This window comes from Crassostrea angulata, chromosome 4, assembly GCF_025612915.1.
Source record: "Crassostrea angulata isolate pt1a10 chromosome 4, ASM2561291v2, whole genome shotgun sequence".
Lineage (NCBI taxonomy): Eukaryota > Metazoa > Mollusca > Bivalvia > Ostreida > Ostreidae > Magallana > Magallana angulata.
This window is the reverse complement of record NC_069114.1, coordinates 15489795-15517743: the sequence shown is the minus strand read 5'-3', so window position 1 is coordinate 15517743 and position 27949 is coordinate 15489795. Positions and strand designations below refer to the sequence as shown.

At 32.2% G+C, this 27949-nt stretch overlaps 2 pseudogenes; one reads left to right on the top strand and one right to left on the bottom strand.

Moving 5' to 3' along the window:
• Positions 1 to 32: 32 nt before the first annotated feature.
• LOC128182102 (ADAM 17-like protease) lies at positions 33 to 27643 on the top strand (annotated as a pseudogene).
• Positions 14640 to 25482, bottom strand: LOC128180119 (uncharacterized; annotated as a pseudogene).
• Positions 27644 to 27949: the final 306 nt, after the last annotated feature.

Below are 27949 nucleotides of genomic sequence, written 5' to 3'. Positions count from 1 at the left end.
ATATAGGTTCAACAATATTTATGTAACTTTTCATGGGTAAAGTGTCCCAGAAATTTTACTTTTGCATGTAAATTATGCACCTCTAGTACAACTAGAATCATGCATGAATGCACATTGAGCATCAAATTCCTTCACTAATTTTAAATAATGGTGTGCTAAATCATGGGGAGATAATTAGGGTTTATTGAAAATTTGTTGATATTTTTCAAAATTCTTCTCAGAAACCATTTGGCCAGAAATCTCAAACTTGTGTGGAAGCATCCTTCGATAGTGTAGATTCAAGTTTGTTCAAATCATTGTCCCCAGGGGTAAGGTGGGGTCACAATAGGGGGTTGAATTTTTACATAGGAATATATCAAGAAAATCTATGAAAATCTTCTTAAAAATCATTAGTCCAAAAAAGCTCAAATCGGAGAGGAATCATCCTCAGGTAGTGTACATTAAAAGTTATAAAAATCATGACCCCAAGGGAAGGGAGGTGCCACATTGGGAGGTCGTACTTTTACATAGGAATATATAGTGTAAATCTTTTAAAATTTTCTTGTCAAAAACCATTTGGACAGAAAAGCTGAAACTTGTGGGGAAGCATCTTCGTGCAGTGCAGATTCAAGTTTGTTAAAATCATGGTTCCCAGGGGTAAGGTGGGACCACAATTGGGGGGGGGTGAGGTCAAAGCTTACATAGAAATATATAGAGTCAAAATTTAAAATTATTCTCAGAAATAATCAGTCAGGAATGATGAAACTTTTACGGAAGCATGCTTATGTAGTGTAGATACAAATGTGTGAAAATCATGACCCCGGGGTTGGGTGGAGTTACAGTGGGGGGTCGAAATTTTTCATATGAATATATAGTGTAAATCTTTCAAAACCTTCTTCTCAGAAACCAATCAGGCAGGAAAGCTGGAACCATTGAGATAGCATCCTCAGATAGGGTAGATTCAAGTTTGTTCAAATCTTGGAACGGGGTGGCGGGGGGGGGGGGAGCAAAACTTTACATAGCATTATACAAATAGAAAAAAAAATTAAATATCGTTACATATTTTACAAAGGATTATAAAAATAACAAAATTTATTAAAATATCTTTATCTAAAAATCACCTGCTTAGAAAAGTTGTATTTTCTTTACTGAAAGCAACCTCAGTTAATGTAGATTTAAATTCTTTCAAATCAAAATCTTGAGAAGTAGGGTAGGGCTGCATTGGGATTTTACATGAAAATTCATAAAATATGAAATGGTATAATGAATGGTTTTACTTTTATGAAAAAAAATTGGACTTTTATTTATACAGGATCTACTTGTATTATACTACATTGTCCAGATAGTTTGAATTATGACTCTGTTTAGCTGATTTTATCATATCTTTTGTTGCTCAGGTGAGTGATGTGGCCCTTGGGTCTCTTGTCTTATATTTCCATACAATTTTTTTACACTGATGTGTGGCTGTATCAAAGTCAACTAGCAATCAAAGTACTGAAAGTACTGAGAGTCACCTCTTTTTGTGCAGGTTCATATCAGAACCTTCAGCACTTTTGAGTTTTTTTTGTGTGTATAATCTACAATCCTTTCTATTAAATTTTCTCATTTTTCACCTCATTTCATAAAAACCATCAATACTCATCTGTGTACATCATGCATGAAGTTTATTTACAGAATTACACAGCGACAAAAATGTTCTGTTGTTTGAGTTTGATCATGTGCATATCATTAACAGTGATACTGTTTTTTTCTGCAGTGACATATAAGGACGGTAGAAACATGGCAGCAAACACTGGACTCAGTACCTACCATAATCCTGGTGGAAGCCAAGCGCTAGTCCAGCAAGCCACCATCACTACAGCTCACGGTCTGTCAAGTATTTAAATCCATGAATGCATTAGAAATACATTAACTTTGATATCTCTTTTGATTATTTTTTAATTGTAATTTCCCAAAATAAATCTCAATTGTCATTGAAATGTATTACCTTTTCTACAGTACAAACTCTGAAGTAACTATATTTGTTTGATGTTTTAAACCCATTATGTCCCATGGGTTTTCTGTCCTATTAGACGGACTTAACTATACCATTCTAAAATTTACTCTTGAATAAATTTGAATGAATAAATTTGTAAAAGCTAGCTGTTTTCAGTCAATTTTGTACATGTTTTTGTACTTAGAATCTGCAGTTATCAAACCTTTTGTATGAAAATAAATTTTCTTCTGTTTTATATTTTCAGAATTCGGTGAGTATATCTGTCAGGCTTGGGGCGAATTACATTGTAAAGTAATGCATTACATTACCATTACTTCATGAATTTGGGCATTAAATTACCATAACCATTACTTGATTTTCTTGAAGTAATGCATTACATTACCATTACATGAGTAAAGTAATGCATTACCATTACCATTACTTTTTTTTTAAAGTAAAGCTAATAAAGAGTTTTTGCAAATGTTTCAAATATACAACACTCTTTAACATATCTACAGCTTCATGCTCAGTATCAGGTTCAAATTCAATGAATAAACAATAGTCATTCTTTATTTGCTCAATATATAATCATATTGTGGCAATATGAACAACATATTACATAAGTAAAATGATATTTATAGACATTTGGCATGATACAATATCAGATATGAAATAGAGACACAGGATAACATGCATAACAAAAAACAATTTATGAAATAATGTTGCGGTTTTTAAAAGCTAAATATAGATATATCCCCAGATTACACAAATCTTTATAATGTTGGACACTTAATTTTATTAATTTATAAACAGATGATTTTTCCCAGTTATATTTCTTAATAAATCTTAATCGTATTTCTTTTTCCGGAGGACACTTTAAGACAAAAGATTGCTGTTGCACTTTGTGATCGAAGTTTCAAAGGGTGTATCTTTTAAATGCATCCATCTTCCACGCTATACTTAATAAATGTTTTGTAGGAGCAGTCAAAGCTTGGACTGGATAATACTGTTTGACGATCTTTATTGTAGGATATATTAAGTACAATAATAGATTAAATACATAAATCTTGTATTTTCTATCAGTCCAAACTAATGTACAGTGTAATGTAAGAGAGAGAGAGAGAGAGAGAGAGAGAGAGAGAGAGAGAGAGAGAGAGAGAGAAAGAGAGAAAATAAGTAAGATTATTTCCAAATGGGTTATAATATTGGAAGTGATATTGATTTTCATCATGGATGGACAGTGCATTCATTTTGCTTTTAAAGGTGCATGTCTGTCTCCTATTTTATTGTGACATAGCGAAGGGAAGGGGATTGGGGTGTTTAGCACTTCTTATAACAATAGATTGTGTTGATACTTAGATTATCCTGGGGGCATAGTGTGTTGTTGACACATTTCTTATTGAAGTGCAAACTAATTGGAGTAAATTGTTTAAATGATTAACAACTCTTAATAACAACACTCTTAAAAATGTTATGAAAGTGTGTTGTTATCTTTAGTAATATAAACAATTCAAAAATGAATTTTAAAAAACCTTTTTTTATAAAACATGTACAATTAAAACATTTTTTTCTCAATTAGAATTATTTCTTTCTTCTTTAAAAATAAATTTAATCAAGTTCAATTTCAACTATTCATTTATTAATCACATTTTTTAAGTGAACATGCATAAATATGCATAGTAATGCAAAGTAATGCCATGTAATGCCAGCATTACACTAGATTTTGGAAAGTAATGCATTACATTAGCATTACTTGTAATGCTAATTTTGAGGCATTACACATTACTAGCATTACTTTGAAAACATGTAATGCATTGCAATGCATTACCATTACATTTAGCATTACCCCAAGCCTGATATCTGTTAATTCTTTTTATCACTAAAACTAAATAAAATACACAGCTAAATGTAATATTTTTACAGTATCATTCTGTTAAAATGATTTTATTGTAGCCTTATACACAGACTTTATGTGAAAATTTGTAGGTCATAATTGGGGAAGTGAACATGACCCAGACACTAATAACTGCGCCCCCTCCACTGCAGACGGTGGCCGCTTTATTATGTATCATTCCGCTGTCTCTTGATATGAAAAAAATAATCAGGTAGACCAGACTTGTTGAACATTGCACACTTCTACACTCCATATCCCTAATGCATCCACATTTCCTCTGTCTTCTTTTTCCCATGTCAATTCGTTTGATTTATTCTACTCGAACTGAAGCAATCAAAGAAAATGTTTTGTTTGCAAAAAGTATGACTTGTACTATATTTTTTTTAGCTCTTTTCGCCATGTAGTAAACAGTACATTTACAAAGTTGTGATGATGAAAGGATATGACTGCTTTAAAGGTAAACTATGTTAGATGTATGTGTTTTATTCTTTGCTGAGCAGCATTTGTATGTTAACATACATTGTTTGAACAAAAAAGCGTGGCAAATTGGTTTGCGCTTGTCATCTTATCTGCCATTATTTGGTTGATTGGTTATTGCGTGGACCCTGAGGTCCACGCAGAAAATATATAAGCGAGGTTAAACCGGATGCTATGGGGAAATTTCAGCCTGCGCATGAGCTAGTCTGGTTCCTGTGCGTAATGGGTAGCTCAAGGAACCAGGCTAACACACGTTTATCTGCATCGGGATCGGGATTTCGTGCCATATGCACACACACATAAGTTCAAAGGTGCTATGATTGTAAAGTTATCGGTAAACAGTACAGAAACAAAGTATTCTCTTTAAAGAAATGATCTGCATGTGATTTGAACTGTCAGTATTTTGATAATTGATAATTGCGAGCGCAGCATGTGATCAAATAATGAATTATGATAAATCAATAAAAATAAAAGTATCAATGTAACGTAAATGAATTTGAATGCAAAATAAAATATAAACATGCCTATTTTTTCTAGTAAATTTTCATTATTCATAATTTATAAGTTTGTATTTATTTAAATATAATTTATTTCAGATACAATGTTGTTGAATAATAAAGATTTTAACATAATGTTTATTGCAGTTTATTTCCTCTTTTCTTGCAGCAGACATTTTTCTTAAACTTACATATAAAAAATTGACTTATTATAGAGTCCCCCCCCCCCCCCCCCCGTTTAAAAAAAAATATAATTTACGTATAAAAAAAAATTTGCTGAGCATATAAGAAAAACGGTTTTGGACCCCCCCCCCCCCCCCGGGAGGATGTAATAAATGTGAAAATAAAGATACCATTGAGCAGTTAAAGAGCTGAATGCATACTACGCACTCACCATTCCTCACCCGGATTAGAATTTCCCTGATTTTGAGAATTCCTTTTTCATTTTGCTTGTAAATATTTTTTGAATGATGCTGCCGCGCCCCCTTTAAAAATCGTTTCTGGAAATTAATTACTGTAAATATATAGTGAATAAAATAAATGTGAGCATTCATCTAAATGAGAGCAACTTACAACTGTTTCCTATTAAAAAAAAAGAAAAAAAGATGTCCCCATTCGTTAGCTTTGCAAGATTTAGAGAAGATTTTGGTATTTATATTTCAGCAGATTTACAATAACTACTTAGCGTAATTTCCCCTTATTGTGACGTCAAAGTTCACGTCGGTCAAGTGTCGTCTGTCTCTTTGGAAAAAAAACCTGAAAAAAAAACTAAGTGAAATATACTGTTTTGTTTACTTAAAAAGCATGATATTCTTGAAATTACACAATTTATCTGTTTCTCAAAAGTTTTACTTTGATTCTCGCGAGAAGGAATCAAGTCTAGTGAGATCGTCCGACATTGATAAATTGCATTGTGGGTCGAAATTTGCTGACGCCGAAAAATTCTGTTGGATCAATGTGCAAGAAATCCATTGTGACGTCACTCGAAGGAACGACAACTCTGTTAGTCTTATTTTATTTACAATGCATGATGTACATAGTCTTTTATCTTGTTCTCGTGAGAGTGTGAAATGGGAAACCATATTTACAGGGAATTACTGGGACGATTAAAACAAGGCATTACTGGTCCGATTTACTGACGCCAAAAAAATCCGTTGAATGAATGTGCAACTAGTCCGAATTTTCTATTCACACATGCCTTGCCGGTAGATCTCGCTTGGCGCCGGGGCTGCGCGCCGGCGAGCTGCGCTCGCTATAACTTATGCCGAAACTGCAATCAATGCATCAAATAGCATAATTTGCAATGTTTGGTTGTTTTCAGAATAATTTTTTAAAGCATTTAAGTATGATTGAATAATTATATCACTGTATAAAAGTTTAAATCTCAAGAAAATGCATAAAAATATGAAATTTTTAATTTACACAAAGCTGTCACTGCATAGTGAACAAAGTAGTGCGAAATGTAATGTGTGCGCAAATAGTAGTATTCGCCGATTGCCTGATACATACATGCAAATTTCATTAATAGATAGATCATGGTTATTTTAGAAGTATGAACCCTTTAAATTCTGAGATAAAAAGTCAGGGCTATACATACATGTATTACGTAATACAACGTACAAATTTATTGAGTAAAAGCAGGGGGGGGGGGGGCTAGAGTGGGTGGAATGACTAATAATCTTAAGGCTTTCACGTTTTCGTTGGAAACACGTGCAAATGGTCCACGTATTGTAGTCCTTTTTTAAAGGACAGCAACTTGTTACGATTGAATAAATGACACATAGTAATTTTGAGGGATAGAGGTAACAAGAGAAAATTAAAACTACTCATTCTGATATAACGTGTTTAACTAGTCTGTCATTCAAAAGTTGCTCATATAGTTTGAGGTTTGAGCAGGAACCTGACATTTATTCATTAACTGCAGCAACATCTGTCCGACTGTGTACAGGACTGTATATTTCTGTTGAAACACCATCAATTTCAAATAGAGCAGACCTCTGATAAAAAAACATACTTTCCAATTTTGACCGTCTATGAATATTTGTAAGCTTCTAATAGCAAATCAGAAAGAAAGTACACACTATTTGTTTTGATGAGCAAACTAGGTAGCTACATCCCACAGAAAGTCCAAGGTCTATTTGCTTTTTATTAATTTTTCATAACATTATATAAAGAGGCATCAGACTCAGGACAGGGCTTATGTGGTAATGGCCGTCTGGACAAGAATGAGAATGTGATGATGGCTACACAGGCGACAAATGCTGTAATGAAAAATGCGAGTTCAGGGTCAAAGCTCGAGGTCAAATTCAATACAGGTAAGATTCATTATACTGGTACTTAACTGTGATGTTTTAAAATCATTCATTCAATAGATTTTACTTTCTTTTGCAAGTATCTTTGTTGAATATGGAATTATCGCATGTTTATAAGATTTATATATACTGACCAAGGTGTTCTTCTGACTTTTCAGCCCCATTAACTATGCTTGCTGTGTAAATTGTACTGTTGCAACGCGTGCTTAGACCAGTTTGACGACAACTTTGATTGCAAGGGAAAATCCCATTGCAAGTATCCTTAGCAACGCAAGTCACTGATTTTTTTGTATTTTTAGTGAACTTACTTAAAAAAGAGGCACACATGTATTTCCTTTTCATGTAAAGGGTTTAAGAAGGCGTTTTGGACAAAATTATTTTTGTAATGCAAGTTCGGTAACAAGTGCTTGTTGCATTAAATGCCAGTGTTGGTTTCAATATCCATTACCTTATCCTTGACCCTAATCAGTGGAGGCTTTACCTGTCCAAAAGCCACTTTTAAAGCCGACAATACATCCTGTCGAAATGAGTGAGTTTACATCTACTCTAATTTTACATTATGTCATTGATTGCTATCTAACATTATCCATGCCATTGATTGCTACCTTTGTTTTACATGTCATTTATTGTTACCTTTATTCGTTATACATGTTGTTGATTGTTGCCTTCATTTGTTTTACATGACATCATTGCTACCTTTATTTAACACGTTATTGGTTCCTACTTTTATTGCACTTTTCATTAAATGCTACCTTCGTTCTACATCATTACATTGATTGCTAACTTCGTTCTACATCATGCCTTTGATAGCTACCTTTATTTTCACGTGGCATTAGTTGCTTCTTTTATTGTAAATTACATTATTTGCTACCTACCTTCATCATAATTACAGTGATTACTACCTTCGTTCTACATCATTTCATTGATTGCTGCCTTCATCTTTACATACCATGGATTGCTACTTTAGTCTTACATGCATTGATTGCTACCCTTTTTAACATGTCATTAATTGTTTCCTTCATTTTATATGTCATTGATTGTTAGGTGAACATGTTGTCAATGAATTATTGTTCTTTTTTTAGCATGTCATTGATTGCTACCTTCATTTTTACATGTCATTGATTGTTAGGTGAACATATGGTCAATGATTTATCGTTCTTTTTTTAGCATGTCATTAATTGCTACCTTCATTTTACATGTCATTGATTGTTAGTTTAACATGTGGTCAATGATTTATCGCTTTCCTTTGTAACAAGTCATTGATTGCTACCTTCATTTTACGTGCCATTGATTGCTAGTTTAGTCTTACACATCATTGATTGCTACGTTCAAACTACAATTGTCATTGATTGCTCAGTTCATTTTACATGTCATTGATTCCCACCTTCATTTAACATTCTTTGAGTCCTTCATCTCTACATTCATTTTACATGTCATTGATTGCTACCTTCAAATTACCTGTCATTAGTTGCCACCTTCATTTACATGTTCCGATTTCACTTTCATCTAATTTCATTTATTGCGACCTTCAAATAACATGTTGATTGCTACGATCTTGTCACATGTAATTGATTGCTACCTTCATTTACATGTCGTTTGATTTGTCAGTGATTGTTTTTTTTCGTTAAACTTGCCATCGTTTGCTACTTTCATTATATGTCATTGATTGCTACCTTCCTTTGCATATCGTTGAATACTACCTTCATTTGACTTGTTATGGTTGTTATTTTCATTTAACATGCCATTGTTTGCTACTTTCATTATTTATGACATTGATTGCCACCTTCGTTTTTCATGTCATGGTTTGCTACTTTATTTTTTACACGCCATTGATTGCTACCTTTGTTTAATCCGTCATTGCAATTGATCGCTACCTTCATTACACATGTCCTGGAAAGCTAGTTCGTTTTTTGCAAATCTCGCTTGTAAGTATACACTACTGCCGATATAGCATTGCTTTTCTAATTGGCACTAATACGACACTTTCTAATTGGTGTATATTTCAAAGATTCTGATTGCCGCCCATTTATCAAATTCATGAAGACTAACACGTAGAAAAAACATTGGAGAAAGAAAACTTAAAATATAGTTGTGCTTGTTAGTTAAAAATACGTTTAAACGATGTTAGTGATACCCCCCCCCCCCAAAGAAAAGTTTTCTAAAAGCAGGGAAGGGCGCATATAGTTAAAGACCGCACAGATTGTTCTTCGCGCATCGAATGAAGTTATCAGTTTTTGTGAAGAAATTCGTCGGAAACTGTTTAGTGAACAAATATATTTTATGTTACTATTCACAATGTACCATATGTGGAATATCGCATGAATTGAACAAACTGTTATCTGGCGGCAATAGTGCTAATTTTTGCCTCACAAAAAAAACTTGATTCAAAATGTAGATCAATTCTGGTTGACATGCCGTGAAATCCATTAGACGTGTTACACTATCTCTATATCCCTTCTCCTATTCACTTTCAATAAATATGTACTGAAAATCTTTGAAAACATCGCCATTACCTCCATAAAATAAAGAAGTGTGGTTTGTATGCATGTAAACCTGTGTAAAATAGCGACCCAATCTGCACGTGCATTTAACAATCCGAGGTGGGTAATTAAAGCGACAATCCGTCAACATCAATATTATATTCTTTTTCTGATGAATTTTGAGGTAAATTAATGTTCCTACAGACAGAGTAAGTTACAAAATACGGTTAATCACAGATTAGACTAAAATTGCGCCATAAATTACAAATTGTGCAGGATTTAGGGCACACACATTTGTAAAAGTGAGTGTGCCATTGATCGATTGGTGTTATATAATTAAAAACGCAATTTCTGTAATATTTATTGTCAGTCTCTGTTGTGAATTTCGTGGAATAAGATAAAACAAAATAACTACTGCCTCAAATTCAATTGATATGTTAAAAATGGTTGAATTTATCAAGGAAACACAATGCTGAAAATTAAATTGGGAACATGTTTAATATATTGATGGAGAGCGGTGTGTTTTTGTTAACACCATAAAAAACAAGAGTTGATTAATGGAGAACTCGGGATGATTTATTAAATATTTTGCAGTCCTGATAGAAACTTTTTAATTTTAACGTCAAAGTGGCAATTAGGAAATAAAATATCATTATCGCGTAAAAGTGGTCGGGTACCAAATCGGCATATTAAAACGCTTCTATATTTAAACTGCAACCTCTGATTCGTTTAAATGTTACATCAAATAGACTGTCGTGATTCAACGCATTGCTACATCAACCGAAGCATATAGTATCAAGTTGGATTTTTGCAATAACATATCATTGCAATTGATTGCTAACGTCATTATACATGTCAGTGATTGCTACCATCAATTTACATGGTATTGATTGCTATCTTTAGTTTACACATCATTGATTGCTACATTTGTTTCTTGTTATTGTTACTTTAGAAAACACAATTAAATATTGATAAATAGCTCCTTTTAAAATTAGCAGTCTTGATTGGTGTGGTTCTCATTGTAGATATGGGAAATGTAAAAATGGAGAATGTTTGGACCTATGTAAAGATGTGGGCAAAGATCCATGTCTCTGTTCAGGTGAATATACATTAATTGTTTTCTTAGGGTCCCGCTCTGCGTGCGCCCTGTAGTGATCAGTCTGTCCGTCTGTCCACCAATCCGTCCGTCTTTCCGGCCACAATACCCTGGTCTAACAAATTTGATGTTGACCTGACTAAAGTCAATGCTCAGTTATACCCAATTAATAATTATAAAATATTCACCAGTTCATAATAAAGTAAAATTGAAATTTAATATACGATAAGGTCAAACGAGTGACTCAGGTAACCTATTGCTATTGGTATTTGCCCGTTGTCGTCCATCATCCTACATCGTCCGTTGCGCGTCGCCTATAACAAGAATGATATATTTCTAAATTCTTGAAAATCGTTACCATTTTTGGTTTGAAGCCTTTCTAATATAAGAGAAATTAAAACATAAATTTTATGACCTTACCCACACCGGGTTCACATGAGAGGAGCCAACTTTGCAAACAAAAGGCCAAATCTTCTTCTCTACTCCCAAACTTGTGGGACTAACTAAATTCATGGTTATGAGATTCATGAAGCCTTCTACCAAAGTTGTTAATTTCATGGTCCTTCGGTCAGGGATTGAGACCCCATGGCTGGGAAAATAATAGCCATAGAGTGAACATGTGTTTAATCTTAGAAAATACAATTCTCTTCTCACATAATAATTTGTAAAGAACTAGATTCATGCATATGATCATGATGTTGTAAAGTCCTCTACTTAAATGGTAAAAATTTATGGTCTCTGGATATTGGGTTCAGGCACTTGGGCGGGGCCATTATGAATATGAAGTGAACATGTATTTAATCTCAGATAATCTTCTCTACTTCCGTAAAAGGAGAAGAAAAAATTAATGAATGCATGGTTATGATATCAATGAACCCTTTTAACTATCTTTCTTTTACCTATATAGCTGTAGTATTCAAGTGAATGTCAAAATCTGTTAATATTCTGAACTGATTCTTCACCTGCCCAGGAAATACCTCGAGTACATGTATATCTCAAGTTTTCCATTTCACTCCATATAGCTTGCATGAACTATATATCTATTAAAGAGAATGTAGCTGTTTTTACATAATAAATAATGATGATTAAAAACAACTTCTTTTTTTTAAGTTGTTATTTTTTGTCATTAGCTTTAAATCTTTGATATGTCTATAGACATTTTTTGAGGTTATTGAATGCAAATGAACATATAATGTCTTTTAAAACTACAAATCTTGTTTGTAGTCAAATGATGTCATTGTTGTATCTCAATCCCAACATATCAAGAATACAGTGGACATATTCCTTGTTGCTTAAATCAAGGCCAGCTCAAGGTTATACTATAATTTAGGCATCTTAAAGGTTTATCAAAGAACCAGAAAAATTATTACTGTTAATACAAATACCTTTTTGTTTAGATTGGATTTATATTGATTTGTTTTACTACACAGGGGATGATGCATGTAAAACATGCTGCTACAAACTCAATACACAGCTTTGTGAGCCTTTATCAGAGAAAATTCATGAGGATGGGAGACCATGCTACAATGGATTTTGTAAACAAGTAGGTTCACCAGATTCGATAAGTCAGAATGTGTTGTAGTACATACTTGTACTTTACTTTAACTTTTTGCAAGGAGCTAAGTTCGACTTATAAAATAAAAAGAGAGAATAAATCAAAACAGGTGTGTCACAATTAACCCAAAGTAAATGTAAGTCATTGGCCTCATGTTGGAATTGTATAGCTTAACATCTTACAGATTTTGGATCAGTGTCATCAAAACTTGGCGGATGTAGTGTGTTTATGTGACCTGCACTTTAAATAGGTCCCTGTGGAATATTTTAGGAATCTAATATGTATTCCTTCTCAAATTGTGTCCAAATCACGATTAGGAAAAAGTGTGTTCAGGCTCAAAAGTATGTTACTATAGTGGCCTCTTGATTATTTACACAAAAGTGTATTTTCTTAAGGAATAAAAAATCATCCCTTGACCATCATGAGGTGATAATTTTTGTCGGGGCATGGCCAAATTCAATAAATCCTGAAGGGCCTCATGATAGATTTGACCACACTCCGACTGAAATTATTACCTCATAATATTCAAAGAATGAATCATCCTTATCACTTATATTTATATAGTTTTTAGCAGTGGTAGGTCTGGATTAAATATTTAAATCTTGACTTTTTTATGTTATTTCCATGTCATAATGCAAACCTGCTTGCGTCCCCCAACTATACGTCATTTGAATTTAATGGATTGTAAATACAAAATCGAGTAGTGTTATCATAAACAAAGACACTGTATAATGTAAATATAATTATATAACATATCCAATAAATGTTTTGCATACTGTTAGACTGTACCATATATTCTATATGTAACTTAATTGCTGATGAATCTTGGATGGAAGGTGTGCCATATGATTCAAAAGTAGATTTCATTGACCTACTCAAATTTTGTAAGCATCAAACTGCTGTAGGCCAACTTTTATTGGCGATTTTCCGATTTACCTGTGTTTTAACTAATTCGTGACGGCTAATTTTAGCGAACAAAACAAGATTATCCTGACATTAACATAGCAAAGTCATCGCTAAATTTTCTCGCACGCAAATAAAAGTTATTTTACCGTAAACTTGAAACTTGATAAGGATTAATCTATATCTAAAGTTTTATGTATAGGTTTAAAGCAGACTTAACTGTATTATTTAACTTTTGTAGAAAACACAGATATGTTTATGTTAATATGTATAATGTTTGAAAACAATGTGGATTTGCTAGATGCAGACTAGCTAAATACCAACAGAACACATTCTTATTGCCCGATACATATGAGCCAAATGAGTTATTAGTTTATTGTTTTCACTTATTCATTAGTTGCTATTGTACATTCACCTGTATTTGGATCAAATGAATTCTGGGATGGTCCGGTAACCTTCTATACGAGGTGCTCTCTTCCAATAAGTTTGGACATTGCAGTAAAAGATTTGATATTTTATTAATATTTGATGATTTTTTTTCTCATAACTACACAATGTCCTTACTTAATTAGGGGAAATGTCGAAAATCAGAGTCCAAGCTGGTTCAAAGGCTGTATTCCATAATTCAGTCTTTGAGTATTGACTTTATGGGTAAGTAATGTTAAGTTGGCTCTGTAATCCTCATTTTATTGGACGAATCATTTATATCTTAATACCAGTTCTCTGTAAAAATCACACATATTCAAAATAGGGTGGCCACAGCATCTCTCAGAATTTCTTCAAACTTGTCACATGGTATCATATTAGGTTGAAACTAACATGCATGACCATTTTTTTTTCTCAGCCTCTCCCGTTACCATGGTAACAGGAATGCAAATTTTTTTACCAAAATGGCAGATTTTTTGCATAGCTATTTTGTAAAAACTAGGCTTTTTACATGATTTGTTTTACACCCCTGCATCATACTGAACCCTGATTACTAATATTTTTTGAAACTACTATAACAACACTTTAGATTGACATATTTTATATTTTGCATGAATATTTTGAAACATTGTAATACTAAGTACTAAAGTTGCTAAAATAGGGTTTGAAAATTTTTAAAAAATATGAAAAAATTGAATCAAGTTGGATCAAAATAAAAGAAATATGCAGGATCATCAAGAAATATCACTTACATCATCTAAAACTAGAGTTTACATAAAATGAAAATCATTAGAAATATTCATGGGCAAATAATTACAAATGTTGTTTGCAACCAAATGAAAAATCGTCAAATTGGCAATATGCCACATTTAAGATTTCATACATGTATCATGTAGCATCATACAGAATCTTTTTATAACAATAATGAAACCAATTTAAGCTTTACAGCTGAACAAATATTACAGTGTTTGAACCATATATTGAAAAAATATGATTATAAATAAAAGGTTTCATGGAATAATTCTGGAACAACAACCCCCCCCCCCCCCCCAATTCATGTATATGCCAAATACATGTAACAATTTTCATACATTAATTCACCATTAATATGCGAAATAACAGTTTTCATACATGGATCATGTAGTGCAGCATACAGAATCTTTGACACTCTAATTCAACAAGATTAAGCTTCACATCAAAACAGCTATGACAGTGTTTAAAACACACACTAAAAAATATAATCATGAATAAAGGTATAATGAAAATTTTCTTGAACATCTCCCTCTCCCAAACCTAGATTCACCATTTTGCCAAAAAACAGCTTTCATTCATGGATCATACAGTGCAGCATACAGAATCTTTCTATAACTTCAACAAGATTAAGCTTCATACCAGTTATATGACTAACTATGACAGTGTTTGAAACACAAATCTAATATAATGATATATAAAGGCATGGTAAAGTATATCTGGAACACACCCAAACCTCAGTAGAATTTAGAACATACATGTATCGATCATGACTACCGACAAGAGTTTGTACTCTGAAATACAAATAACAATGGTATTACAAAGTATATACTGCTAGGTACAATAGAATAAACCCTTTCTGTTCTGTAAAATCAATTTTGTTACAATATTCACAATTACAGTTGCATTGATGTTTAAAAGGAAAATATTTCTCCTTATATTAAGAAAACTAAAGTAAAATGTTAATTCTTAGGCGCATCTTTGACTTAAAGTCAAGATTTCATATTTATGACATCACAATGATCATTGTTCAAGCTCATGATTGTGCTTCTACAAAAGTGGTCTGATTTATAATTCTGCAAACTATGACAATTCCTCAAATGTAAACATATCTAATAAATGACAACATTAAAAGTAAGTGATTATATCTTCTGTGAAAGCATCTTAGAAAATTTGATCATACAGTAGCAACCAAGATTATATTCTTGATGAACTTTTAAATATAGCTGTTTACTATTTGAATAAAAAACATGAATATTATGAAAGGTCTTTCAAGATTTCATTTTTAAACAGAAATAATCGTTCCTCTTCTGTCGCTGCCAATACATCGTCTCTGTCCATTTTTTTCTCCTTAAGTCCAATTCTGGAAAAGAAACTGGAAATCTGCTGGCTTGTTAGGAATTCAGACTTTCTGAATCGATTCTGTCCATTTCTCTGTTCTGTTCTCATTTCCTCTGCCACCTTTAATGGATCTTCTTTTCTTCCTGTTACTTTACCAGCATTGAATTTATCCAATAAAAACTGTTTCTGGTCTTCTGTAAATCTCGTTTTTGGTTTATGGACTTTGAGTGCCCATCCCATTTCTTTCAAAGGTGGGGTATAGTCATCAACCTCTACTTCTGTTGAGATTAACTGACTATTAGCTGATGAGAAAGCTCCAGAGCTCAGTTTTGAACAATACTTCAGCTTGCACCTATCTGGCATGGAACGCAATGCAGCATGATCATTTTTGCAACCAACAATAAGATGGGCATCAAGATTTGACGAAGTCCTGAAGGAGCTCATACATCCTTCTTTTGGGCAAACAAACACTTTCTTTTGTTTAAGTACAACTTCTGGTACATCTTCGTCTGTTTCATCTTAAATGAAAGATAGTTTAATGTTACTGAACATCCTTTACAATGAAACTATCTATGGGTTAAATATAAATATTTTATTTTTAAGTAAAATGGGTACTTTTATTTTCACATTTATAAATATGAATATAGATTGATTTATATATAAAAATTATTTATGATATAATTATAATATACCATTATCAGAATCTGTGTCTGATTCCACCACATCTGCTGGGACCACAAGATCGGCATCAAACAAAACTCTAAGAGGGGCTGTGCTAATTTTACCTTGGATGAGAAAATCCCAAGGATACTGTTTTCCTGTTATGGAAATAAGGAAATGTAAACTATATATACATGAAAATGTTAATTAACAGTGGCATTTTCTTGTAAAAAAAAATTAAATATATACATGTACATGTAGTATCAAACACTACATGTATAATTTGTCTGAGAATCTAAGAACTGTTTTACCCTTTTCTTAGAGAAGCAATTTTTTCTTTAAATTGAAAAATTACAATGTATCAAAGTAATTATCAAACTGAAAAACTTTTACATTAAATATTTTTCTTACTTAACTAATACATGTAATACCTTGATTTTGATTTTCCAATGTAAATACTGAATATATCTTATTATTAGTACTAACTACTCTAGTATTTATAGTAGTAACCTATTGTTAGTACATGTATTAACTTTCAAGGTTTGGCTATATACCTGTCCCAATCTCGAAAGCTTTCCAAACAGTGAGGCCAGGGGCATCAAACACAAAATTGTGAAATTTTGTGATGGATGGAATACTTCGGATGGGCTTGTCTCCGTCAAGTACCACAGTAGGGCTAACAACCTTCACTAAGTACTGTCCATGTTGCTGTGAATCTATAGCCTACAAAATTGCAATAGTGTATTCAGACATACCAAATGTCTGGATTTAAAAAGATAATCCTAGACCTTCAAGTTTACTTTTGCTAAGGTGATCAAAAACTTACTCTTTTCATATCTGTAGCACAAGTAACACCATGTCCCTCATTGATGTAGCGCTTTATGGAACATTTCAAATGGGATGCCTTTCTGTCACACACTCCTTTACCGGCCTGAGCTTCACAGAAGTTGAACGAGTGAAGACGCCTTCCAAGCTCTTGATAAAGTATTGAAAAAGTGAGGGAGCTCTTGTAGCATCCTGCGTTGTCTGTCCAAAAGTTTACTTTTGAAATTCCATGGACACTTGCAACAGTATCAACTAGGATAGATGCAGTGACTGAAGAATCTTGGGAAAAAGGACCTTCAAGAATATGAACACATGTAAATATTTCTGTGTCATGTTTTCCCTTAAAGTAAACCACACTGATGTGCCAGCTGATGCCTCGTTTGGCAAACCAATCTGTCTGGCCTTCTCTGTACTTCCTGGGAAGAAATTTCATGGCCCAATATCCAACTATGAATGCTTCACCATCATCCAAGCACTGTGTTATAGTCCGCTGTGCACGTTCCTGATTTTTGGATCTCATGATATGGCATCTCCATTCGCATATGTTTGAGACAGCATTTTCAACCTGTAAAAGCGAACATAAATATATATATATTCTTTTTACCCAATCTTGGTCTCAAGCAAGAAGCTGAAGACAGCAAGCAATTAGGCTAATAGATGTACTGGTTATAAATATATAGTTAAGGATCCTTGACACCCCTCAACTTCTACTTTTTATGACAGTACATCACAACATGGTGCTTTCCAACCATAATGAAACCTCTTATATCGCCAATTCTTATTGTCAATCTCTATTGCGCAACGGTTGTATCTTTGCTCAATCTACTGACCTACAGGTCCCCAGTTCAAATACTGCAGGGAATTTGTTTTCATGAATAGTGATCACTGTCGTGTATCCGCGCCGGTAGTGACGTGTTTGGATAAAGTGAAAATGGTGGTTCCGTTTGCTTCTTGATAAGTTTTCGTGTTATTTAAGGCTTACATTGTCAACTTTTACAGGAAAAAGATCGTCAGATCTATTCAAAAGTGTATAAAATCTTAAAAGTTCTACGAAGTTTAGGTTAAAATTATGTAAATAAGCAGTTCATGTCGATTAATTGTGAACAACGGAACAGGTTTGGATGACCTTGTTTTTCAAAATAGGAACGGTTTGGATACGCATCTGATACGGTTTGGATGTAATTAATTTGTGAGTGTAAACAGTTCCTTTAATTATCCCCTCGCGAAGGGGATATAGCATCACTACTATGCGATATACATGCCCTCACTGAAAAGCATGCTTTCAATATAATGGATATCGTCATGTGATAGACATATGAAGTCACATTGTTTAAAAAAATAAACATACACGTTAAAGACTTGTGCATTTAAGCCAACAAAACTTAATATACCGTAATTTGAATTTCAATTTTACACACGCTCCAAATAACTTGCAATTGGCTTATAAAAATTGAATACAGATTGCTTTACAGATATGTTAAGTCTAATGTATAATCATTCCATCGATATTAATTTCGAAACATTCAGCCTTACCAAAATCTTTACCGACACAAAAAAAACATGTGTTTACGACAATTTCAATTGTTATGCTTCTATGTCGTTATTGGCTTTAAACGTGAAAACGTCAAAAAATCAAAAGAGATCAGTCAAATACAGAATTATACCAACTTTAAAAATTTTAAAGTCTGTAAAATCATCTATTGATACAAATATTTTTTTTTTCTTTTAAAATTGAAACGATATAATATATCGATACACTGCACAGAACAAACCGTGATAACGTGGATATTTTTAATTAATGGTATCCTGATATGGGTTTCATGAAAATGAAAAAAAAATCTCTTTTGATACAGAGTATTTAGCTTATCAAACATCATACTTGTTTGCCATAAAAGTAGTAGATAGTTGTCTGTTAAGGTGTTTATATGATGTATTGCTTTTCAGGTTAAAGGTGAAAAACTTCTTCTTTTTTTTTTTTTTTTTTTACATTTTATTGTGTTCCTCATATTTCAACTCATATTTTCTTTATAATTTAAAATTAAAGAAAGTATTCTTTTGAAATGTTAGTAAAAAAAAACCCTTGATATAACTATATTTACATTTTTCAATTTTTTTTTCATTTGATAACACTAAGTATCAATTTGTTCATATTCAGTCCAATAAATTCAAATGACGTTTGCTTATTAAAATATTTAAAAGTACAATTGCTGTGAATTAAATTAATATAAGTAATAAGGAATCATTCTTTCAATATTGTGAGGTGTAATTTCGTTTCGAGCTTTATTGGGTTTGACCACGCCCCGATCAAAATAATCAACTCATGATATTCGATCAAAGAATGATTCCTTATTCGTTAAATAATCAATTTCTGATCAATTATGCACTAAATATACCATTTTATCAGAGGAAAAAAAACATGCTTGTCTAAAGAAATAAACTTAGTCTTCCAGTTTTAGTTCCCTTCGAACATGTGGAAGTATTTTGGTTTCATAACGTTTATAAAAATGTCGGACAGGAAAGAAAAATTCATCGTCTGTATATTAAGTTCTTTTCACCTGACTTAAAATACATCTTTTGCATGCTGTGTAATTTGAATGACCCACTATTTTTTAAAAAGATGTATCTTCGGTTGCACACCGATAAAATGCAAAGTGCTCTCTTTATGTCTAAAATATCAAACATGCTATAACTTTAAATTATTCAAACCGTACCATTTGCACAGTTTATAATTTAGCATCCAAACCGGAATAATTTATTTATCCAAACCGTACTACTTCTTTAGCAGGTGCATGAAGTTATTGCTATTTTTATACATATTAATGTATTAAAAAGACATCAGTTTGATTTTATTTGGTTAATGTAATGTTTTAAATTAATTTTGGCCGCTTCAGATTTTTAGTATGTGTTATATTATCTGCGTAATCTAGAAATAGTTCTTGGTTTTAGCATTAACATGACACGTTAACGATTGATTTTTCTACAAATAAGTCGTTTTTATTAACGATGAACGAAAATAACGCACACTCTTTTCAACGGCAAAACCTTCAGAAAAATATGAATGACTATTACGATATTTTAATTAATATTTACCCCGTTGTCGATAGAAAAAAGGACACAACACTCATTGTTTTTGCAATGGATACGCCATTTTCACGTTATCCAAACATGTCACTACCGGCGCGGATACACGACAGTGGTGATAATGTTTTAAAAGTTTTTTGTCATTCTCAAGTTGAGCACATGCTAGAAATCCATATTTTTAAATAAATATTATAATTAATAATAATAAGTTCTGGTTTGCATAAAGAACTTTTCTCAGGGTGTGGATGACTCTTGAATAAATTTCACAAAAATTTGACAAAAAGGTTGAATTTTATGAAAAAAAATCAGTTCAAGAATGATTACCTTGAAAAGAAATGCATCTTGGTTGTCCCAGTTTCTTGCAGTTGTCTTTTCCAAAATTAATTGTAAGGTATCATCCAAATTCTTACAGTCAATGCATACCTGGTCATGTTCATGGTCTGTGCATGGATTGTGGAAGAAATCTGGAGAATCACTTAATGCATAGGAACAACAGTGATAAGCCACTGGAGATTGCAAAGTGATGTGCATCTGAAATATTAATTAATATTGTAAACTGAGAGCAAATGATAAATGAAATTTCCTTCTAAACATTTGAGTGTGAAAGGATTTATCGTTTGAATTGAATGTTTCAGACATTTAATGCATTTTACCTTGTACTCAGATTTCAAGTATTGTTTGGCTGCTAGAAGTTTGGAAGTGATCTGCTGTTTTTCTTGAATGGTAAGATCAAGATCCCTAATGACATCTTCTAGGTCGCTGAATGCCTGCCCTCCCTCCACAACATAATAATCCAGGCCTTCTAAGGAATGGCGAACAGATGCACGACAGTCTTGGAGAATCTTGAACAGAGTACTCTCTCCTTAAAAAGAAATACAGAATATTAATATAAACCCAGAAGAAATATTTTTTATAACATAATTACATTTTCTATTCCAAATTTAATATTCTATTGTAATATACATGTGTATATATGTTTTTCAATGAATTTCATTTAAAATCAAATATCCAGTATTTAGTATATTATTTTTCTGCAGTAGCATCACAGCGAAAGCATAAAAAATCATGAGAAGTCATATGACATGTATGTACTAGTAACATTAAAATTCGGGAAATCAACGTATACACAAAATGCATTGTATTTAAATACAACTCAAAAGTAGATACCTAAGCATTCCATATTTTGTTCCTTGCATAACTGCTGATATTGTCTCACTTCACTAGCTGGTGCCAGGCTCCTTATAACATTCGGAGTCTTTATGATTTCTCCTGTAGACAGAACAAGTGTTTTCTCTCCAAATGGCAAATCCTTGATAATATTGGTTGAAGTAATGAAGTCAATGAAATGCTCCAACTGACTGTCTTCATACTTAAGGCGGTATTGCTTCTGAGGAATAATTGGTGCTCCAATTCCATCTCTCTTCATGTGCTTTTTAGCTGTGTAAAAGCGATACCTTGTAAGATTTGGAATATATTTCAAAACTTCTTCAAAGGAGAAATCAATAGTAACTACAGATAATAGCTGTCGTCGAAAACACCAAGATTCTGCTTTCATGTATGAATCTGCAACCGCTTGCAAAAACTGTTCCGGAGATTCCTTGTCTTCCTCAAAGTTTTCCACTTCACTAAACAAATGTTGTTTAATGCTATCAGAGTCTTCATCCCTAAATATAGTATCAAGTACTAAGGAAACACATTGGTCAGCTTTTACATAGTATCTTCTCTGAGTTCTTTCACTTGAGTCCTGCATTCTATTCAGCAGACATTTCACCGGACTTACTCCACACACAGTCAGAAAGTCATTTAGTTTTTCAAATCTTTCTTCTTGTTGAACTGTTGAGTCCTCGGTTTCCTGGCTCCCTGTCAACTGTTGACTTGTCTGACTTGACTGACTTGATGCATAGCTCACATTCTACAGAGCAAATAAAATCAAAGTGGTGAAAGTATATGAATGAGTTCATTTGTAAAGTAAATATGACATTCTGAACATATATTCTATTGATATTTAGAATAGACACGTGACCATTTATTTCAGCTTACACAATTATTATTTTGCATTTTACTTCTTTTTTAATATATCAGGCAGAGAGAGAGAGAGAGAGAGAGAGAGAGAGAGAGAGAGGTATTTTTTAATCTTTATTTCAAAATAACTCTGAACCCTTAGTTATTGTGCCTGGTAGCCATACACAGTAACATCCAATGCTTATGTGTTCCTTTTTTTAATCACATGCAATTCATCTTTCTTAATCAAGTGTTAGATTCATGGTTTTCAGATGAGAATAACTTATATCTGCAGACATGTGGATAGCAAGAAAGATACAAGTTATTGACAAGAACAGTAAAATCATTAGAAAACTAAGAAAAAAACAGCTTTCTAATCAATTTCTTTGTATATCTATGTGTTTAAGCCTAGCTAGTATATAGATTTAATTATCTACTAGATCATAGCAAACTGACATAGAAAAATTGAATGACAATTAACCAATGCCTTAAAATAAGTTTCTATAAAACATATATTACCTTGCTATTTATAGCTTACATCTAAGTATGCAATTATTGAGAACCATAAGTCAAATAGATATTTTTTTACTCTACTCACTATATTCATTGATCTTTTAGGTTGAAGGTCGTCTAAACTGCTTCCTTTTCTCTTAAGATCAGAAGTTGAGCACTCCAAATCCTGAAATGATTTATTTATGGTTAAAACGTGTAATAGCAATAATGAATACCATTATATATCTTACCTGCTGCTAAATTGTAAGGAAATCATTGGTTAACAGCAGTCACATGGACATCGTGTATATTCCATACACAGTCAGTACGAAATATATCTCCCCTTCAGCATTATGATGTCATTCTAAGAGTATTGTGACGTCAGGTTTTGCACCCAGATTGAAACTTGTAACTTTGTTTTAAAACATTTGATTTTCATGAATTAATTATCTTTATGTCATTAACACAAAGGCAGTCGGGACGATATAATCGTTACATAGTCATGTAGTGATCGGGTACAGGATATGATACCTGGTTAGTAAATTTCACAACCGGCTCGGAATTATCTAACCAGGTATCATCCCGTACCCAGTCACTACATGACTATGTAACTAATAATACAATAGGTGAACAGCCAAAAGTGTTGAATGAGCAAAATTTATGCACCTATACATGTAATAACTTTTGTAAATATCTATCCTTATGGGAATTGATGTGATGATTTCTTTAATGGTCATAAAGTCATATTGTGATGTCAATTGCAACTTCTCAGGCCTATTGGGCAGAGCTTGGAAAAACACTTTGAATGTATCAATTAAAATTAACAGATGTTGAAATTTTACACAAAATGGAGCTAGCTCACTTCTAATCAATTAAGTACCGATATATTCAAAATTAATAGACAACCTTATATTAGTCTCCTGGTAAAACCATTGAATTTTAAATGAAGTTTTACTCACATCACAACTTATCATGATATATGTGTTATATTTACATTTAGTATTATAAAAAGGGGGTTGCCATGGAGTCCTATATAATACATTTGAGGTGACTTTTCTGCGCTCTGCTGGAAAAGCCAGAGAAGCTGCGATTATGATGTCGATGATTACCTTCTGATCTATGTCATCTTCATGATTCTCTAAAACTCTTTCTCTACACAGTCTACATATAGCTGTAAATAAGAATCAATATACGGCCGTTAATTATGCAAAAAGTATTGTACTCATTGCTGAATTAATATACATTAAACATGAAAACCATGCGTGCATGTCTTTTACAAAAGTGAGAACATGCAGTCATCATGAGTAAACCAAGACAAACTATATAAAATATGTTTTATTAGTGCCATAGGCTAAGATGTATGTTCTTTATGGAAATCATATTAAAATGTATAAATAGCAAGGTTTACTCCACAAATGTTGAAATTTAAAAAAATGCTGAATCAATCATCATTTGCCCAAAAATTTGACTGCTTGATTTGATAGACAAATGAAAAATAACAAATTAAAGAACAAAGAAAAGATCAGTTAATTCAACACTATCACGGATTCCCCTAGTATTTATTCAAATTAACAATACAGAACAGGTACATTGTACATGTACATAATTTGTGGTTTTGAAAATTATCTTCAGCTTTTCATGATATAATGACAAATATTGTATACATGTATCAAGATACTTACGCGTTCCAACTGGAATAATAACTCCAATTGACTGATGTATATTTGAACACATATCTGCTGTAACATGCCTATCTGCTCCCTTCCCTTGGTGATGGAACCTGCGAATAGGTGTATCTCCAATGCCACACCTTTTTCTCCTTTGTCGTTTTGATACATTTTGAAGAATAATTTCTTTATGATCCACACAAATATTAAGTTTACTGGTGAATTTAGATTTTGTTAATAAAATTTCTGCTAAAATAATAATTTGAATGTTTTCATCAAGATTATTTTAAGGTGTTTTAGAAGCTGAACACTGCAGGGAATCTTGTAGTTGTCTCCCGATGTCACACTTATTTTCCTCATTCATTTTGCATGGCAAATTCTTTAAAAAAAAAAAAAACTTTATCTTACAAAATAAGCAACCAACATTATTCAAATTATACATAAAGGGGAACTTGTTATACTTGTAGTATGTATTGGTAAAAGACTGCACAATTATGCACGGTTATAGACCTACATGTATAGGCAATATCTTTCTCTTTCGAGGTCATATTTTTTTTGTCCTTCAAAACTGGTTTTATTTGAATATAATTTATTGATTAATTTTTGCACAATCCTGTCTTATAATTTATTATCAAATTCATCATAAAATATGGAGAATCATATTACACCAGATATTGCCTTGGGAAGTAATTTTAAAATTATGTTTGCAACAAAATTAGACCTAGGATAATATGGGAATGTGTTCAAGAATACGTAATTGTAACTGGAAATTACCTTCTTTCTTCATTGTGACTTCTTTTCCTCAAGTAAACACCAACAACCGCAACAGACGACAGATGAAATGTCAAAACACTTTGTTTACAACTACAATTTGCACCTCCAGACACTAGAGAGTTCATCAAAGGGGAGTAACTAGGTATCAAGAAATGCTTCAAATATTGAATATTTATAAACATTTAGGTCTGTATATCTTTTACGTCTTTTATTTGCCCACCAATAATTTATATGTTTTATAATATTCACATATTGGTCTTTCATATTTAATTATCACACTTTATTAAAATGGCTGCGATTTTTTTTTTTTATCTTTAAAAACTAACAAAATTTACCCTATATAAAAAAAATTGGAATTAAAAATATGATATATAATAGATTTGAAATTAAAAGAATTGAAGCAATTTAATCATTTTGAACTCAATTTATAGAAAAAAACTGTTTTGACAATTTTTAAAACTTATAAATATATTTAAACACTTCATTTCATCCTGAATACACGTTTTTCAAAAATGACAATAGGACGGAAGTTTGTTCTCCGTTTCCATAGCAACAAAGGACCATTATCAAAAACTAATTTTACATTTCACAATCAATGACCTATCTTTACAAAAATATGTCATAAAATTTTATTTTTTTCTCTATGCGTGGCCAACCTATTTTGATAGTTACAGAGAACTGGTCTTAATATCTCTTTAGGAATATGGTTCTAAAATACAAAGCATTGTATATGATGTTTTAATTGTTATGTTAGGTTTTGTGTTTTTCTAATGAAAAAAATAAATCAAACGAGTTGTAATTGTTTAAAAAATTGTGATTGTACCGACAGACCTCAATACATATTTTTGCCTGATCTATTTTTCCAAAAAAATCACATCCAAACTCTTTCTTTATAGTAATGTTTTTCAATGATTAAACTTTGTTGCTTTTTTGCTAAATGTATTATTTATAAGTTCAGTTTTTATGTTGAGAAGCAATTTCAGTGTTTACTTTATCTCATAGTTTCTCTTTTAAATGTGTTGCTGTGGAATATGGTGTTGTAAGAGTTTTTTTCAAAAAGGGGTTGAGAATAACTTAGATGTGAAAACTTGAGCAAGGAAAACAAAGAAAAAATGTGGAAGTCTCAAGAAAAAGGGGACAATGCACCAATTGCTTTACCACTTTTACTCTAGAACTGTTGATGATTCACGCTAATACAAAACGCATCAACACCATAACTCACTAGATTTGTTTTAATTCTTGATATATCTTATGAAATATTCCCTTGTTTTTTTTATATATTTAATAAGCAGTTAAAACTTTTAAGCGTTTTTGATCAATTTATCTGACGTTTATGACAAAGTTTAACCACACGTAGTATTTAGATAGAACCGATTTGTCCAAAATGTTTAAGGAATTAATTTTTATTTAGATGGTTCATTAATTAAGACAGGCCTTTTTCCAGCTGAGTTCATGAAGAACAACATTGTGTGGACAGTGCTTATATTGGCGACCCCATTGTGGATTGTGGGTATTGCAATCATTAATAAATTGGTAAGTTTTCATTTGACCAAGAACTGACTGTATTATTAGGAATTGTCTATATAATCCTCATAAAACCTCAAATATATATACATTAAATTTTATATTAGGGGTGTATTAAAGTCATATATGTCAAAATATCTGTGCATATCCAGACATTTTTCCATGATGGCTGCGGTGGGAGATATTTTTTTGCATCCAATGAGGTGAAGGAGACTAATTTTACCTGTAACCTAACTATCAAATTTTTTAAGACCCAAAATAAAATATTTTTTGAAAAATTAAATTATTTAATTTATATAATTTTGTATTTTCAGAATTTCACAGCTTTAAAAAGCTGAAAGTGTATTTGCATAAAATTTACTTACATCTAATTCGATGAGTAAAAAAACTCATTCATTCCTGAAATTATTTACACGAATTATTAATAAATATACGGCAGATACAGCATTGAAATTTTACATCTGTTATTGACAGGATGAGAAAAATGACATGAATTCAGAAGTAATAGACGATAAGGTATATGTATATGTGTTTTTAATCATATGTGAATGAGAAACGGTATATATTTCTAATTAAATTTTACATCAATTTAGAAATAGAGAAAATATTTCCAATTAGTGAGAAATGAAAAAGATGTTTGAAATTTCTAATCAATATTTAAGTATATCATTTATTGCTTAAAAAAAATAAATTAATTGTAAGATAAGATTTTCATAAAGAAAGTTTGATATGTGATAAATGTTCAACATATTAATGATTTTTAAACAATGTTAAAGTTTATCATTTATTGACTACATTTCTTTTAAAATTGCGTGATGGAAGGATGAAAGCTTTGATAGCTGAAGATGACAAAGTATTTCACGTCAGTCGACGTCCAAACTCTTTAGATTTTAGTACTACAGTGATTCAAGATCATAACTATCAATTATTGTAAAAAACATTCTCCTACCAACTGAATTAAGGTTGTTTTACTCTATGTGTGTGTGTGTGTGTGTGTGTGTGTGTGTGTGTGTGTGTGTGTGTGTGTGTGTGTGTGTGTGTGTGTGTGTGTGTGTGTGTGTGTGTGTGTGTGTGTGCGTTGGTTTTACCGATGCTCCGAGGACGCGAGTGTATAAAAACACCTTTATTCCGAGGACGTAAATTTCTCCCGAGGACTTTTTTCGGGTCCTCGGAAAGATTCTGTCCCAATCAACTCAAAATGACGAAATATATCATGTGGTGAAATTTGGTGAAAGTCCTC